The following is a 19,466-nucleotide window of genomic DNA, read 5'->3' as shown; positions in this document are numbered from 1 at the left end:
ACAGCAAGAGGGACCTATCCCATCAATCCCCCTAGCCTCCTGAGCTAAAAGACCACCACATCCCTTCTTTCTGCTGGCTCCACGGTGTTTTCTGGGTTTTTCAAGGTCAGTAAGGGAGGGTGAGAGAGACTTATTGCTCACTCTTCCATCTTGGCTCCCTGAAGTCTGCATTTACTGATTTCTAAAGTGAAAATGTTCAGACTGTAAATTTAAGGATTAGCTGTCATGAGCCAGTATAAGCTGCTTTCAGCACATTCCAGTGAGACTGAAAAAGTATAAACATGATAATGATAAAAGAGGGACAAGATGGCGTAGTGAATATTAATCTGGCCTCAGAGTGAAGTCCTGGATTCAATTCGTACCACTCACAACTACAGACTTTCTGACCCTGGGCAAGTCACTTAAGGAAGTCATTGAACAAGATTTCCTTAAGCACCTACTGCATTTCAGGTCCTGTGCCTTTACCGCAGGTAACACTCTAACATTATAAATTGCACAGAACGTATTGATCTATGCTAATAAAGAAAATTCTTTGAGAGATGTTATCTGATAAAATCACAGGGTTTCTCTAAAAAACCAAATAATAGCAATAATAATTCTAGTAACTTCCATTTACATAGTGTTTTATGTTTGCAAAAACCCATTTTACATACATTATTTCATTTGATTTCACAACTGCCTTGTAAAGCAGATATTATCTTTATCAATATTATTTCCATTTTATAGATTAGGAAATTAAGGTTCATAGCAAGAGTCTTTGGTAACACAACTAGGAAATGAAATAGGTAGTATTCACTTCCAGGTCTCTTTTCTTAGCTCCAAGTTTAGTGTTCTTTCCTCAACAGCATACTGAATATCTTTTACAAGCATGCTCGTGAATCCCTCCTTGATTTGATCAGTTTCAAAGACAGAATAAAAAAAACTGGAAGTGACCTTAGCAATCATGTAGTCTAATAATCTCATTTTATAAAGAGGGAAACTGAAACCCAGTAAAGTTACCCAAAACAAAAGACCACATTATTTATTGGAATTGAGCTTCCAGTAATATCTAGATCTTCTTCTAAAAAAAATCCCACCATTCCAAGTCAAAACCAAGGAGGAAGTTACTATATGGATGTCTTACTTCAGGAACATGAAAAAGCATAGCTGTGATTTTTAGGCTTAAGGTTCAGTTCATTGGGGTACAGTAGTAATAAAAGTCTCTAAGGTAATAAAAGTCATTGGAAGATGGATACTGTCAAGTATTTCTGAAACTGACAGCAAAAAATGAGCCTTAAAAAGGATACATGTAGACTCCATTTTTCAAAGGAGAAGGTGATAAACTAGAAATGTACTAGTCAATTTCACTCCAGTACCTGAAATACCAACAAACAGGAAAGTTGAATAGGACTACTCATATGGCCGATGTTGGAGAATGGTCCTTTATTAGTGGATTCTTCCAGAAGTTTGTGGTGGTATTTCCATCATCTAAGTTCTGAGTTAATAACATCATATACATAATTCTTCTTGAAATATATTTAGGAAGTCATGTCTTTGGCATGAAGATTCCAGTTCTTATTCCCCTTTTTTCTTTTTGGTAATTCACAGAGGAGCTTTTTTTTTTCCTTGTTCCTGATGAATTTCAGGATATCCACAAGTCTCTCATAATCACATCGTCTGATTAATACTTGGCTCATTGCCCGCTGGGCAGAATGACTTCTTCACACTTTTGTCACCGCGGCACTGATTAGTGTAAAGCCTGCTGTCTGGCATTTCTAGTGGTGTTCTCTCTAGACTATAGATGGTTGCAAAATGTTCCCGTTCTTTTCTAGCTCAAAATAAAGTCAATCCAGTGTTATCACAGCAATCTTATCTATCCATTGATTTCTCGTCAACAGAAGGATTGACTTCAAGGCTTCTCCTAGTTCTTCAGGGGCTTTATTTGGATTATAAGATTGAAGGCCCTGCTCCTTTGTATTTGATGAAAGTAATTACCACCTATTCTTCATTCTTGGGATATGGCTTTGCTAGAGTTGTCAAAGATCTGTTGATGGTCATACAGAATAACAACACTTTATCTTTATGGTTTTAACTTCTGGAATTCATTGCTATCCACTGAGTACTTTTTCAAAAAAAATTTCATATGTTGTTTGAAATAATTTTTTATAGAATCTCTTTAATCTTGTTGCATTGTACTTATTAGTGTCCAGATATTTGCTGTATTTCATTTTAAAAAGAAATCAAGATGAATAATGTATAGTCCATTGAGAAGCATCTACATGAAAGGTGCTTTATAAAATAAATGTTTTTGTTATACTCTACTCTGACAACTTCCAGTCACCAAATAGGAACAGATGCCTTCTGAAGCCTTCCTCACATATCTGTATGTAAAAATTCACAAACTTGTATAATTTTAGGCAATTCCAGGAGAGGGGAAATTTGAGAATATAACAAATTCAAACATTTATGAAAAGAAAAAGAGAACAGCCTGGGGAGCTACAAATTCATCAATTTGACATCATCACTAATCATGCTTGAAGCCCTGGCAACTAGTTGGGAAAAGATAGTCTTTTGACTTAGAATCTAATAGGAGCTAATGAATTATTTTAAAAGCAAAAGTCCAACTGAGTGGTCCAACCTCAGTATTAAATAGCAAGATTCTTTTCACATATTGCACTCCTGCTAGTAGATCTTGAGGTTTTATTCTCTTGAAGAGAAAAGTCTGGATTGAAGGGCATAAGAATCCTTTTCCTATCAAGAAAAACTTACAGTTCCTGGACTATGGCTATAGTAGGTTTTTTTCTTTTTCTTCTTTTTTAATCAAGATTTGTTGCTTATAAAAATGTGAATGGGAGAGGGAGGAGAGATGGGGGAGAAATGGTCAAATTAGAATGAGGGATTCCCTCCTCAGGAGAGGAAAAAAGAAAGGAACAAAAAAAATATTCCTCAGAATCACTGCCATTCAAGTGGATAAAAGATGCTTTTGGAACTGAAGACAAATCAGTGGCACCAGTTCTACCAAAGACAGAAATCTTTCTTAGGGCTAAGAGACAGCAGGAGTAGTAGGAATATCAGTTGGAACCTCCATGCACATCAAAGGGAATTGAAGCCCTATGGCTGAAGAAATTACATGGATGATATAGACTAATAATTTTAAATATTAAAAAGCTCTTTTCAAGCTAAAGACAATTTGTAGTTCTAAGCCGACAGCCCAAGGTTAGCAGGCACTGAGAGAACACAGTCCCTTACAACCAAAGACCTTTCCCTTCAAACCTCCTAGGTAATAAAATAATTTGTTTAATCCTTTATGGTTAGGATGACTTTGGTTTGCTATCACTCTCTTTTTTCTTGCTATTTATACTACCTCAATAGTTATGAAAAAAAAGAGAAATAACACCTTTTTTCCCCTCACCTTATTCCCACTCTTCCTCAGGAAACATGGCAAAGTTTTGCCAGTTTAAACTCTTTGTGTGTCTGTCTCTGTCTCTGTCTATATCTCTCTCTGCCTCTGTCTGCCTCTCTCTGTATGTGTGTATGTGTATATATACAATATATGTATATATGTATACATACACATATAGACATACATATGTACACACATTATATACACACGCTATATACATATATACATCATATATGTATGCATGTATACATGGTATGTACATATGCACACACATGCACATTATATGTATACATGCATGCTTATATACATACTCTTATATACATACACACATATCTATGTAGAGATATATAGTAAGTTGTTTATGTAGCAACTTTCCAGTACCAGTTTTCAGAATCTATTCTTAACCCAATATTGAGTTATGTGTTGCATGTTGCAATCTCATTTTCTTTCTTAGGAAAATGTATTTCATTTTGGTATCAATCCATGTGCTTGGTATTTTGTCAATGTCAGAATGCCAGGGAAATTTCTGAACCTGATTTCCAATGGGTGCTTTAAAAGACAGCTTATATATACATACTTCTTGCCTTACTACAATATGTGCCTGCTTGGTCTCTAACAAAGGCTCATTACATTCAGTCTAACTAGTATAAAACTTACCTTCAAACAGTTTCACTTGCTGAATCCCTCTCTCAAAGGATTTTCCAATTTGCAATTTTTATTTGAGACTTTGACCAAGATACTGGAGAGAAAATAAATGGAGTCCGTTCTGTTAATACTCTGCAGTGCCATTCCAAAGGAAAAAATCACTTCATGTCCCTTGTACTTGGAAGAAAATTCCACCTGTGGCATGTGTGTATATGGTGAACACATTCAATGAATGGTTACTAAAGATACTTCTTGAAAATTTTAGATTTCAGTAAAAATATTTTATTTTGCGTACTAAAGAAGATATGAAAAGCCCACATTTTATGTCTCTCTTTTGAATCATTTAAAACAGGTAGTATAGATTCTCATTTTACTTACAGAATTTAGATGGAATCTGCATGTCACATCCCCTAGTATCATATAGAAATTAGCCTCTTTCTTCTAACTCAAGGTTTTTTAAGCTAGTGTCCATGGATAGATTTCAGAGGGTCAATGAATTTTTGGATTGGAATATCTATGTATGTGTGTGTGTGTGTGTGTGTGTAGATAGATATATGTGTTTGTACATGTGCTAATTTCTAACTGAGAAGAGATATAAAGGTTTCAGATTGCCAAGAGTCTACCACACACACACACACACACACACACACACACAAACACACACACGTTAAGAACCTACTGTTCTATTCTAAATTATTTGGATGAGGAAAAACAGAAAATTCCTTAATAAATCTTATTGTCCCCTTGTCCCTTCACTCCTTTTCATTTCAATGAAAGGCAAATTAATTATGCACATGTCAACTTTTAGGTTTTTCCCCATTTATTTACTCATTTTAAAAGAAATGTCAGCATGAAATAGGGGACAGAATATTGACTCTTAATTCAAGATCCCTGACTGATACTTAATACCTGTGTAATGGGGGGCAAATCACCTCTGTGTTTCAGTTCCCACATCTTTAAAGTGGGAACAATAATACAGTGCTACCTACCTCATATGCCTAAACGCTACTTACCTTATAGGACAGTTGTAATAGTAATTTTAAAAAAAGGATTATGAAAATCTTAATGTAGGTTACAAATTAGTTGTAAGTATAGAGGGAAAAAATAAACTTCAGAGAATTGTTTCTTCCAGTTAGATGAATTTCTGTTTAATAGCTAGAATAACCTTTTGTGATTTAGATCTTCCTGGTTAAACTCTTTCTTATTTACTAATCTATTTTTCTGACCCAGTGAAAGGGGTTTTAGAGTAGAGTGCAGAGAGCACTGGAGGCAAAAACAGAGACTGAAGGGATCCAGTACTGGCCATTGACTAACTAGGAGTCCTTGTCATGAAAGAGTTAAATCTGATAATCACTACTTTTATGATACAGTCTTACACTACCTCAAAATCTGCCTAATGAACATACAAGATGACCGTAGAAGATTAGACTGAAATTATAGTGGCTTCCTCCCACCCACACCCACATCAGCTTATTTTCCAATTACGTGTCACTTTTTCATTTAAAAAAAAGAATGAAAAAAATCCCTCTCCTATCTTTAACTTGGTTACTTGAGTCATTCTGATTAAATGGCTTCCATTGGATCAGAGAGATGACAAGTCAATCAATCAACCAGCATTTATTAAGTGTTAAACACAGAGGATACCAAAGAAAAAGCATAAACAGTCCCTGCCCTCCAGGAGCTTATGCCCTAACGGTAGAGACTATACATACGTGTGTGTGTATATATATGTATATATACATACATATATGTATGTGTATATATGTATACACACATATGTATATGCATACATACATATGTGTGTATATACATGTGTGTATTTGTGTGTATAAGCATGCAAATATATCTATGTATATATCATATATAAAATTCAGATCATACAAGATAGATAAAGTAGGGGATATGTCATTATAAGCTGAGGTAGGAGAGAAGGGAGCAGGAAAGGCCTATTGGAGTTGGTAGTATTTGAGTTGAGTCTTAAATTCAGAGATATCAAGAGTCAGAAAGTGAGAGAGATATCATTGAAGGGATAAGGGAACAGACAATGCAAGGGCATGGAGGGAGAAGGTCCTCTGGCTAGAACAGCAAATGGGGGAGGGGAGTAAAATTTAAGATTGGGAAGGGCCTGGTTGTGAGGAGTTTTAAATGCCAAATAAAGGACTTCAAATTTCACCTAAGTAGCAATAGGCAACTACTAGATTTAATTGAGTAGGGGCATCACATTATCAGACTAACACTTTGGGAAAGCCATTTTGACAGATATGTGGAGAATAAATTGGGTAGAGAAGCAACGTGAGGCAGAGAGATCAGTTAGAAGGCCATTGCAATTGTCCAGGTGGCTGTGTGAGTGGAGAGAAAGTGATATATGAGGTATGTGGTAGAGAAAGATACTGCAAGATTTGGCAATTGATCTGATACGTGAGGAGGGAGAAAAGGGTAGAGAAAAAGACAGACAGAGAGAGAGAGAGAGACAGAGAGAGAGAGAGAGAGAGAGAGAGAGAGAGAGAGAGAGAGAGAGAGAAGGAGACAGAGAAGGAGACAGAGAAAGAGACAGAGACAGAGACAGAGAGACAGAGAGGGACAGAGACAGACAGACAGACAGACAAGAGACAGAGAGGGATCAAGAATAACACTGAAGTTGTGAATGTGGGTGACTGGAAGGATGGTGGTAGCCTAAACTGTAATAGGTGTGTTCATAAGAGGCAGAATTTGGGGACAAAGATAATGAATTAAGTTTCAGACATACTGAGTTTGAGAGGTACGTCTATGGGACATCCATTTAGAAATCTCCAAAAGGCAGTAGGTGATATATAACTGGAAATCAATAAGGAGATGAGTAAGATAAATATATTTGAGAATCATCAGCAACATCAGCCTTGAGATAATTGAACCTATGAAAACTAATGAGATCACAGAGTGATAAAGTATACAGGAAAAAAGAGAAGAGGGCCCAGTAGAGAACTTTGGTAGACATGATGTGGAGTCTAGCGAAAGAGACTGAGAAGTGGTCGGATGAGTAGGGGAGGGAATAAGCGTTTGTATTTCACCTACCATGTGCTATACACTATTTTTATTTTTGCAAACATAATCTCATTTGATCCTTACAATCCTTACTAGATAGGTGCTATTATTACTTTGTCATTACCCAGTTGAGGAAGCTGAGGCAAACAAAGATGAACCTTGCTCAAAGACTTACTCAAGGTCACACAGCTAGGAATTGTCTTGAGACAGATTTAAGAGGCCCAGGTCTCTATCTACTGTGCCTCTGGCTATCTCTGGGTAGAAGTACAATCAAGAGAGAGAAGATTTCTGAAAATATAAAAAAGAGAGTTTCCAGAAGGAGAAGGTGATCCACAGTTACAAGTGATGCAGAGAGGTCAAGGTGAATGAGCATCGAGAAGAGGTCATTAGATATGGCGATTAAGACATCATCCATAACTCTGGAACAAACAGTTTCAGTTGAATGATGAGGCTGGAAACCCAGATTGCAGAGGCTTTAGAAGAGACTGAGAGGTGAAGAAATGGAGGCATTGATTAGAGCTAGCTTTTTCAAGCAGTTTAGATGAGAGGGAAAGGATAAATATAGAAGGATAGCTGATGATTATCAATCTAGTGAGGATTTTTTAAGGATGGGGAAAACTTGGACATTTTTGTTGGCAAGTGAAAAAGATCCCATGTGTTGGGAGAGATTGAAGATTAAAGACAATGGGGGTGGTGATGGGGGCAATCTGCTGGTGAAGATGGGAGGGGACAGGGTGAAGGGTACATGTAGAAGGGTCACTGTTGGCAAACAGAAAGGTTAGCTGTCAGATACTAGAATGAACTAAAGGACAATGAGTGAAGATGTCAGGAGCACTTGGTATAAGGAGTAGAGAAGAGGAAGCCCTGGGCAAATGGAATGATTTTTTAATGAAGTAAAGGTGAGGTTCTCTGCTCAGTGAATGAGGAAGGTCATGGATTGTTTGAAGAGAGAAGGAAACTTTGGAATAGCAATGGTGTGAGTGGCATAGTGAAATACATTAGGAAGGAGAAGAAAGATTGTTTTCCTGTAGTGTGGCCTAGTTCAGATTAGCTAGGAAAAAAAAATGTATGGTATGATCTAGTCGGTGTGTTGTAATTTCTTCACATTCTCTTCATTAATATTTTTGTAGGAATGAAGAAAACACCTAGCGGGGTAATCTAATTATGATTTGGCAAGGCACGATTGACGCAGGGCAAGACAGCAAACCATTTAAGAGCAGAGAATAGTGTAGAGTTGAACTAGTTTCAAGTGGTTGAGACTGGGGAATGAGGAGAGTGCAGCCAGGTGAAGGGCGATGGTCAGGGATAGTACTGAGTAATGGAGGCATGAAACACTGTTTTAAGAGTGAAGCAAAGGATAGATAAAGCTTACAATGAGATAAAGGAAAATAAGAATTGCTGAATATGAAGTGACATGCCACCTGGTGATGACAAGCTCAAAAATTCGACTATGTGTGGTGTGGAGAAGTAGGTCCCAAGAGTTGAGTAGACTGAGGGACTGGGAAGTTCAGGTACTTCAGGAAACATTAGCACATATGCTGAAGTCCACTACAATAAAACTACAATAAAAGAAGAAGTAGGTGTGGAGAAGACAGTGAACCAGGAATTACACTCCCTAAGAGAGAAAGAAGAATTCCCTGGGGTCAGTAGATAACAGCCATCAGAATTTGAATTGGGTGATATATTTGGATTGAATATACCTCAAAGGACAGTTTTCTAAAGAAAGCCAATAGAAGGAGAGTCTGGAAGTCATAATAAGGAAAAAGGAATATTCTGACTTCCCCAACATAACCAATGTATGTGAGGGAGGGCAAATGAGTGAAGGTGCAATTGGTACTAGGCAGGAACCAGCTCAAACTGTCTAACAAGAGCAGATTATTAAATTTTCAGTGTGAGAATTTATGCCTCAGCTAATGCTACGAATCAGGACTTCATTTATCGCTCTGTTAATTGTTTAAACCTAAGAAAATGATGGAGAATATATTAATAAACGGATTAAGCTTAAAAGTATGTCATGCTACTTTTTCGAGAGCTGTTTGTTAAACATTTATAACAATAGATACAGGTTTCAGTGAGGGTTAGAAAATGGAAAAAGAAGAGGTTTAAAGGGAAGTGACAATGTGGAACAAAAGTAATTTGTCCAAAAAAAAGTATTGATTACCTGTGTTCCCCAATTATTTCATAAGAAAAGAGATATAGCTACCTAGTATACTAAAAAAATGTTTGCAATGGATTTAAGGAGCCATAGGTTGGTGACTAGAAATAACTCTAGGTTGGTTGACACAAAATCTGATTAAGAATCTGTAAGTGATTAGATACTCTGAGTAAGCCATCTAAAGCTTGACAATGAGTCTGTATACAATATGGTTGTGTCCCACATTAGCTTTTGTTTGCAGTTTAACTGGGGCTTTTGTGTGCAAAGCTAAATATGTAAATATCACTGCACAGCTAAATTCTTCCCAGTTGCCTAATGGCTGTTGTTGTCCTGCATTTTGAGAGCAAAACGTCATGTGTACAGTCCATCATTGCACAAATACAATGTTTATATCCCACGGGTAACTCAGACCACACGTATAGTATAGCAGAAGTGCCATCTGGAAGTAATTCACCATTATTGCTCCTTATCAGGACTGCTGAGGTTTTTTTTCTTCTTTTTTATCAAGTATAAATGAAATCATAGAACAAACTGATGTATGTTCATTAAACTATGAAAAAGTATTAGGCTACCGTCTCACTATTTAAAATAGGACTCTAATAAAGGTGGACTAGACCATGTAAACCAAGGGCAGGAATATGACATGTGAAGGGAGAAATAGACTGAAATCTGCCTGTGTTATGCCAGGAAATTACATATTCTTCTTAAAGTAAAATAAACACTTGACAAAGCTGTTAATCATCCCTAGTGGAAAGGATTTACAGATTCAATATTAAGATGATGAGCTTCCCACTGGTCTTAGAAGCACTGTAGTCAAATGAATCCATTTTCCTCTGAAATCATTTAGATAAAAATTATATTCACATTGAAGAATATGAATGGCTTGAATGCTAAAATGTCACTTTAAAAATGCATCGGCCCCTCAATGGGCTCCTAATAGTCCATGGTTAATATTTAGTTTAGAAAGAAAGAAATCTGAAGCCATTTTATTAAATAGTGAAATAGTTAACCTATTTTCCCTCCTTTTCCCCCTCCCCAATAAAATGTAACAGGTTGGTTGTTGGATGAATAGATGTTATGTACATATTGGTGACCTAAATATGAAACATTAGACCATGCTCTTGCCCAGCATGAAGATGCATGAATAATAAATGGATAGAACATTATATGTATATGTATATATGCATGTGTATTCATATATATATATATATGCACATATACAGATATATATATATCCCCTTGCATATGTATATTACATCTGTAATATAGACATGTATGTAGACATATTTATGTGTATGTGTGTGCCTATATAATATATGCATATATAAATATACTGATACACACATATATACACATATAAACATGTATATATACATGAAAGGTTTGAATATATTCTTGCTTAGATGGAATTTCTACATGGTAGGCAAGAACATTGTCTAAAATATAGCAAGTAGTCTATGAATTTAAATAGCCCTTATCTCCTCCAAAATGAAACTTAAGAAAAAATTGTTTTTAAGGGAAAATCAAAAGTTAGTTAACTAACTTACTTTACTTTTTAGGTGACTTCAGATTTTTTTCTTTCTAAACCAAATAAAGTATTTTATTGATAGGCTAAATTAATCATAGTTACTGAATCTAATGTATCTTCTATTTCATATAAATAATCTAAGTAAGTTACAACACATTTAGTCTGCTGTCAGATTATTTTATTTTAGAAATGTGGGCAAAAATATTGTTCCCTTCATATTGTGTAAATGAAATTACATATTCAGATAGTAATGAAGATGTGTAATAATATGTTTAAATTCACAGTATGCATATTTGGGTCAATATCTATGAGAAATAATTCTTCATTTTGATTATTTTGAATGTGTCTATACAGACTATGTTTGCACATGTAAAACCAGTAGAATCAGCATTTTCATCTGGATTAAGCTTATTTCATAAACTCCTTCTCTTAATTTTTGAGTAAACTGAAACAATTCTTCATTGACAGCATGCTTGAAAATTTACCTGCAGAGAAATTGTAGCTAGTAATGCCAATAGAAACAAACAGTTTTGAGAAGTTAGCCATTCAAAGAGAGAGAAAGAGAGAGAGATTATAGAATGTAATGATTAAGAATGTGTGCAGTGCAGTATAATTACATTTTTTTCCTTGGAAACAAACTAGGGCTGTGGCACTGAAGAAATTTGTAAGCATTAAAAAATTCTGTAATCAGGCCCCAGGAGAACATATTAAATTTTTTAAAAGGGATAAATATTTGACGTCCTTGCCATTTTCTAACCATACTTGTAGATGAGGCCTGCTGTCAATGGGTGGTGTTTTGAAGGCTAGGGAAACTGATACGATATGGCAACCACATTGCCAAGAACCCATTTCTAGATGACTAATCCACATGGTAGGATTAACACTGGCATATTACTGAATGACTGTGATCATTCAAGGACCAGGAGGAAGAAAATGGAGCTAAATGCAGACAAAGGATAAAATAAATTTATGAAAAAGATCCAGAGGTATGTTTGGGGTTAATGAAGGTCTAAGGGAGAGTAACACTTATTGCCAATGGCTCAACTAAAAATCTTCCATCTCCACATTGTTTCATTGATAGTTGCCTAAGGAGTCACCAGCCCAAGAATATCTTCTCCACTAATCTACCACAGTATGGGAAATTCCTCCACCGTATTCTTAAGGTCCTTCTGGAAATGGGCACAATTTAATTAGGTTATGATATATCATATGGAATGATAACACAATATACAGTTATTTAACACTACATTCATTTATGTAATAATGCATGAGGCATAGGACAGATGCATTTTGATAGAGAAAGGAGTAGAGAAAGGTGAAGCCCAAGATATTCAACATGTATATGGAAATCACAAAAATGTAACTATCTAGACTTTTGTAGGAGAAGCACCATAAAAAGAGGACAGGAAAATCCTGGCAGAAGAGTATGTCACAGAATAAGGACAACAGACCACTCAATAGCTGTGTGACTCTGGGCAAGTCACTTAAGCTCTCTTTGCTTCCATTTCTTCATCTGTTGGACTGATAGTAGCACCTGCTGCCAGGGTTGTTGTGAAGATATTTGAAAAGTTCATCGTAAACCTTGAAGCACTATATAAATGCTCATGATGATGATGATGATGATGGTGGTGGTGGTGGTGGTGGTGAAAATGGGCATTGCTGCTATTGTTTTTCAGGAGGATGTGAATGAACTGTGAGGAAACAGGGAAAATAGGTAAAGCTTAGGGAAGAAAAATAAATTTTTTCTTTTTTTAAACTCACCCAATTTGCCTAGAGGTGACTCCAGGTAGCATTATTTATGGGCAGTAAGTAAGGTACAGCTTAAATCTCCAAAGCACAGATCATAGTTCTGATCATTCTATTGCAATTCTGAGAGATGATGTGGATCCAATTCCTATCAACAGATGTGTTGCAATAACTGGAAATGCCATTTGCTTGCCTGCTTCCCCAATAATCACGCGTTGCCTTAATCACTAGCAATAACACATGCTGTGCATTATAAGATGAAGAAATCTTTAGGGGTCAACTTTTTGTCATCATTGTCTCTCCTACATACAGATGGAGAACAGCATGTTGTGCATGGGGAACCAAAACATTTAAAGCCGAGGGTTAGAGGTGGAATAAGGATTTATTTTCATCGGGAAGAATGTGAGGTGTTATGCCCTACAGTGCTGCAAGAAAGTTTCTCAGATACAAGGGAAAATTGCTGAAATTGATCTAAGCAAATACTTCCCATTGGCAAAACTAGGAACATGAGAAAACACAGAGCACTCATTACCAAGGAGAGCAAGGGCAGAAATGCCCCCAGACGATTAGTAGCCAAGATATGGAATTACCTTATACCAGATAAAAACAAGGAGATGTGTATCTATGAAAACAAGCTTAACAGAAGAGTGAGGGGAAAAAAATAAAACAAAAAAAAACAAGAAAATCTGTATCATGAATTTAGAAATCCCAAAATATAAAACTCGCCTCCCAAAGCTCTTGTCCTGGAAAACCATACCCATGACCACATGTAGACAAATTAAATCCTCAAATATTATAGAAGGAAAATGAAGATATCCTCTTCCTCTGGAGACTCAAATTCAAATCCTGATTAGGTCACATGTGAAATAAGTTCTTCTGCTACCAATGAGTCCCTAGTGGGCACTTGTTCATATCACAAATGGCCATCAAATTTGGCACTGCTTCTGCTGCCTGGCAGGCTATTCCAGAAAGGCCAAGGAATGGGCATCAAGGCTGGTGGCAGGTCGAACTCAAGCTGGTTTGGCAGGGCTGTGTGGTTAGGCTGGCACAGCCACAGCCTACACTGTTCCATCTGGCTTCTTGCCAATACCATTAATCTAGCCTGTGTCTGAGCTCCCACCTTCAACTCAGGTTTAAAACAACTCTAAAATTAAAGTAATATTTCCAACCTGAACAGGAAGATGTCTATCATTTTCTCTCAGCCCTTCCTCACCCCTCACCTACACACACATGCACACATCTACTTTAGGAAAAGTTGGAAAGGGCATGAAAAAGAGAAGCCAGTAAGGCAAAATGGAAGAAAAGTAAGGCCTATTCTGTTCAGTTTCTTAAAGTAGGAGACCCGAGTTCTCATCTGCCTACAAAAAGATCTGGCTGTACTTTGAGAATGACACTTAAGTGCTCTAGGCCTCAGTTGACTGTCTGAAAAAAGATAGATAATTATGTCATGTCTGCTTGGAGATTATTAACTCTAATACATCTGAATTATTTTAGTAACCTGGAAATTAATCAGAACGAATATGACGTTTGAAATTTAGATGCAGGATCTCTGGATAAACATGACCTGGATTATAAGACAGTTTGAGGTTCCTTCCAACTCCAAAAATAAATAATTCTATAGTCTGTTCAAATCATCTCTATTAAATATTCAAAAAATCCAAACAATGACTTCTGATCCAGACCTCTGTCAAGAGACAGTCTTTAAACATTATAGTTGAAATTTTCTTTCTTAAAAATTACCAACAGAAAATTTTAAAATAAAAACAAATGGTTATCATATTCATTTGTCAACTATTTTTAACCAATTTAAAAATACACACTTCACATTCTAAAAACTCTCAAAAACCTGTCAAGTTTCTTCAATGATGTTTGCCTAAATACTTACCCCCACATAGCCCATAGTAAGCCTCTCATTCTCTGTCGGGCTGTTTTGTCCTTTTTATCACATGAAGATATTTCCTCCACCTTAATATAGCCAATGCTTCCATGGCAACGCTTTCTCCAATCTGGAGGGCAGAACACATGGCTACTGAGGAGAGCACTTGGTGGGTCAGGAGGCAGCTTGTGCTTGGAACCTGAAACCGAACTCTGCCCTTTCATCTTTGGTGGGTTGATAAGATTCCCCTCCCCTTATTTTAAGTCCATTTTTGGTTCGTTTCTTTGACAATCCATTCTTGATTAGACAAAAGAGTTTTGAAGGAATTTTTAGGAAACATAAATCTCCTTTTAAATTGAACATAATTGAATTATTTTAGTTGCTTTGGAAATGAAAATCTAAACTAACTATTATGTTAGAAACTAAGATATGGGTCTCTCTGGAAACAAATTTCCTTAACAGCTATGTTCTGGCTAATGTCCATCAGTCCAAAAAGAAACAGTAGATTGTGTCTATGCTGATACTTCTGTTCCTGACTAAATGTATTGTTTATATGAAAAACTTTATTTGGTGTTCATAGCTTATTAAAACTGTATTCAGGAATTAGCTTTGGGAATAAAAGGGTAAACATATATCAAGTATTTAAAAATTTTAACTGTATCATGAACTATCAGGCTATGAGATAGACATGATCTATCAATTTATGGATCATTAATTGATGCTGACCAGTAGACCAATGTCAGTTGTAACATCACCATGGAAGAAATTAACCTTCTCTTCCAACAACTGAGTTTCTTATTATCTCTTCAACCAGATCGGCTTCCCATTCTAACTTTCTGGTTTCTATTAAAAAAATCCCTACTCTGCTAACCATATAGAGTGAAAATGTTCAGGTTATTTGCAATTTCATCTCCTTTATATAATCAATCAAAAAGCCCTGCCATTTTTTCCTTCAAAATATCTCTGCAATTTTCTCATCATTTTTGTTGCCACCACAAGATGATGTGTAACATCACCCATCACCTTGTTCCTGGATTATGGCATTAACCTCTCCTAGATGGCTTCCCTGATTCTAGGCTTTCCCCTCTCTAATCCATCTAGTGTACTGCTGCCAACCTAATCTTCCTTCCTGTCAATGATGTACAGCTTCCATGATCCCCAGTGCAGGTGCAAGGGTATTTACTGGGGAAGGTTAGGAGGGGGAAGAGGGACTAAGGTGGCTCAGGGAAAGCTACGGCCCTCGGCAATTATACACATTGAAGCTGGCTGTCAAACGCTGAGCTGGACGGAAAGCATAAATGTATAGAAGCATTTGATGTGGAAAAAGTAGCTATAGTCATGCAGCTGGGTAGACTTACAAACAGGTGGCAACATCCTTCCAACTCCTTTAGAGCCCATGATCTTAACAAATGGTACTTCCACTGAGACTCAAGAATGGTGATCTCATTTGAACTGATCATTCACATACTCTGTCATTGGGCAAGTTATGGTTTAAAAGTTGCTGGTTTCATCAGAAGGAACATATGTAGAACTAGAAGTCCATAATGTTGGACTCTTCCTTTCTGCTTGCCTGCTTGTGAATCCTGCCATTGTTCCTGGGTTCCAGGAGCAGCAGCTGATCCCTCTGTTTCCTTCAAGGACAAGGATCTTGGTTCAAAGCTTCTTTTTTTTGTCTTTGTGCCTCCATGAGTAGATGGAGAATTTGGGAATAGACCAGTCAGTAGAATAGGAGGTAAAAAATCACCACTGATGAAGATTGGCTCTAGACTAGGAGAGTTTGCTGCTTGCCTGAAAATATAGGTCTGAGAGTCTCCAGTATCTGCTTTATCTCTATGAGATTCAGGGGAAAAAGTATATTCTCATCTACTCCCTTAAAATGACTTCCATTATGTAATAGATGGTTAGATCGGGAGGGTACATTAAAAATCATCCAGTCCAATTTCATCTCATTTTGTAGAAAAGAAAAACAAGGTCTATGAAGGCCAATTCATTTATATTCCCATATCTAGAAATTCCATTCAGGGTTCCTGACTTTTAGTCCAGTATTCATGATATTTCCCTTGAGATGAATTAATTTAGATCATACATACATAATTAGTACACTAATATTTGAGTTGAGATCCTCTCTGATTTATAACACCTTCGAGGAAAGGAAGAGCATGATATCTCATTTGAATTTGGGTACTGGCTTTCCTAAAATGGAAACTCCGGCATCATGATTTTTCAGTGGGATTCTGTTAATGTATGTCTCTGACATGGTTATGTAAAATAATGAGCGGATGGAAAACCAAGAAGTATTTTTGGTCATAATGTGCACAAGAATAGATCTTATTTAGATAAACTTTATTTTTAAGAGGGAGTGTAGCATTATCATCATAATAGCTAATATTTCTATGGCACTTTAAGGTTTATATAGTGCTTTACAAATATTATTTCATTTGATCCTCACAACATCCCAGGGAGGAAGGTCATATTACAATCTCCTTTCTGTGTGGATGAGGGAACTAAGGCAGACAGAAGCTAAGTGACTTCATCAGGGTCACCTTGCTAGTAACCTGAATTTGAACTTAAGTCTTCCTAACTCCAGGACCAGCACCACTGCACCACCTAGCTACCATAGGGCATAGAGGGTTGAAATAAAGAAAGACTCAAGATCAAATTCTACCTCAGACACATATTGGATAACAGTATATAAGTCACATAAGCTCTCTGCCTTGAAGCAACTCAAACTCTTAACAGATGAGTTACTGATCTGCATTGGTAGAAGAGGTTTCCATATCAGGAGGTGATTCCACATGGATGTGATTTGGACTAAAAATATTTTTCATACCTTTATAATTTAAAAAGTTTAAGGGTTTATTGCATTATATACATTGCTAGTGCCTCATGATAAAATTCAGGCAATATTGGTGCTCTAGTGGTTGAGGAAAACCATTACAAATCAATAGAATACAAAGATACACTTTCCATTTTGTCTGACCATGGCAGAGCTATTAGGTACTAAATTGCCTCAGTTTCTTCATTTAAACTCCCATAGGATCAATTAGAGGATGTTTATAAAATTCTTTGCAAAAGTCGTAAGAAATATAATATCGGCACACAGACCATTATTATTAAAAACAACTTAGTTATACTTATACCAGACAGGACATTATTGTAACATTTTAACTAAATGAAGTGGTAACATGCAGAGCCAGGATGAAACATGTTCAAGTCTTGTCTCCAACATTTGAGGACTTTGGGTGAGTCACATAACCTCTCTGTGCTCTAGTCAAATCTTATAGCTGTACATTTCTTTTTTTTAATTTTTGTTTATTTATTTTTTTTACCAGAACACAAATACAAAATAGTGAAAAGAAACAAAAACATATCGCAAACTTAAATATTGAAACAAATACAAAGTAAGAAAGAAAAAAAAAGCATGTCGTGTACAGCAGAACATAAGTAAGGATTCAAAATACATAACAAAAAATTTTCATTTCAAGAAAGCCTGTAAGATAAATAATATACCTTGTGTTGAGAATTGTCCATCTTTTCTTTGCTTCCTTGTGTTTTCTTTTGTTCTCTGCTGTGCACTTTTTAACTTTGTTCTTTTTTTCCCTCCCCCCACCTCCCAGAAGGCTACAATATAGTTTAGATATGTTTCTTGATATATACATACACATACAGATATATACATACACATACATATATGCATGCATATATATATATATATATATATATATATACATATACTTTCCCACACATACTCTACTCCCGATCTTTGTTTTTACGTTTGTACATCTCTTGTTTCCTATCCCTTCTGCCTCCTCTACTTTACTCCTACTCACTACATTGCTCTCCTATTACTTGCCTTCCACCCTCCAAAGATCCATCCCCTATCCTCCCATTCCCATTGATCTAAACACCCTTTACCTATTCCCTCATTCTCCCCTCTAAAAATCCCTCCCTTGTCCTAATCCCTCCCTTGTCCTCCTCCCCCACCCCACTAAACCCTACCATTTTATTTCTTCTAAATTTAGAAGACTTTTATACTCTTCTAAATATGTATGTATTGTTCCCTCCTAAACCCAATCCAGATGAAAGTAGGTTACCAGAACTACAAGCCTTCCTCTTTATCCTTTCTTCTTCTTGCACCTCTCCTGTACAAAATAGTTACTCTTTTTAGCTGTTTCTAAATGGTTTGCTTTTTAAATTCGTATCATAGGTTTACCCCCCTCTTTCTTAGCTTGACAATTATTAATAAGAATGTTAGACATACATTTTACATTTTATGTTACGTAGAAGGTAAGCAGTCTGTTCTTGTAAATCCCTTATAGTCAGTCTTTGGTATGTACCTTATGTTTCTCTTAGTTTTTGTATGTCAAATCTTCTATTAAGTTGAGGATTTTTTTTTAACAGTCTTGAAAGTCTGAGGGTTTTTCAAATGTCCATTTTTTTCATTCAGGATAATACTGAAATTTGAAGGGTATGGTATCTTTGGCCGGAGCCCCAGATCTTTTGTTCTTTGATACATTGTGTTCCAAGTCCTGTAGTCCTTACTGTCTCTGCTGCTAGGTCTTGTGTAATTCTAATTGTGGCACCATCATATTTAAATTGTTTTAATCTTGATGCTTTTAATATTTTATCCTTGATCTGGGTATTTTGGGATTTGACTATGATATTCCTATGAGTTTTTCTCATAGGATCTCTTTTAAGTGGTGTTCTATGGATTTTCTCTATTTCTACTTCCCTGCCTTGTTCTAATGCTTCAGGACAATTTTTAAAAATTATCTCTTGTATTATTGTATCAAGAGTCTTCTTTTGATCGTAACTTTCAGTTAGTCCAATTATTTTTATATTTTCTCTTCTTGATCTATTCTCCAAATCTGTTGTTTTTCTTATAAAATGTTTCACTTTCTCTTCTGTTTTTTCATTATTCATATTATGTTTAATTATTTCTTGGTCTCATAGTTTCACTGGCTTCACTTTGCCCAATTCTAATTTTCAAGGTGTCATTTTCCTCCTTGAGATTCTGGGTCTCCTTTTCTAACTGGTTGACTTTCCTTTCATAACCTTCTTCTTTTTCTTGGATTATCATTATTATTATTATTATTATTATTTTAATTTTTCC

Source organism: Trichosurus vulpecula, chromosome 2 (genome assembly GCF_011100635.1).
Source record: "Trichosurus vulpecula isolate mTriVul1 chromosome 2, mTriVul1.pri, whole genome shotgun sequence".
Classification (NCBI taxonomy): domain Eukaryota; kingdom Metazoa; phylum Chordata; class Mammalia; order Diprotodontia; family Phalangeridae; genus Trichosurus; species Trichosurus vulpecula.
This window is presented reverse-complemented; position numbering follows the sequence as displayed.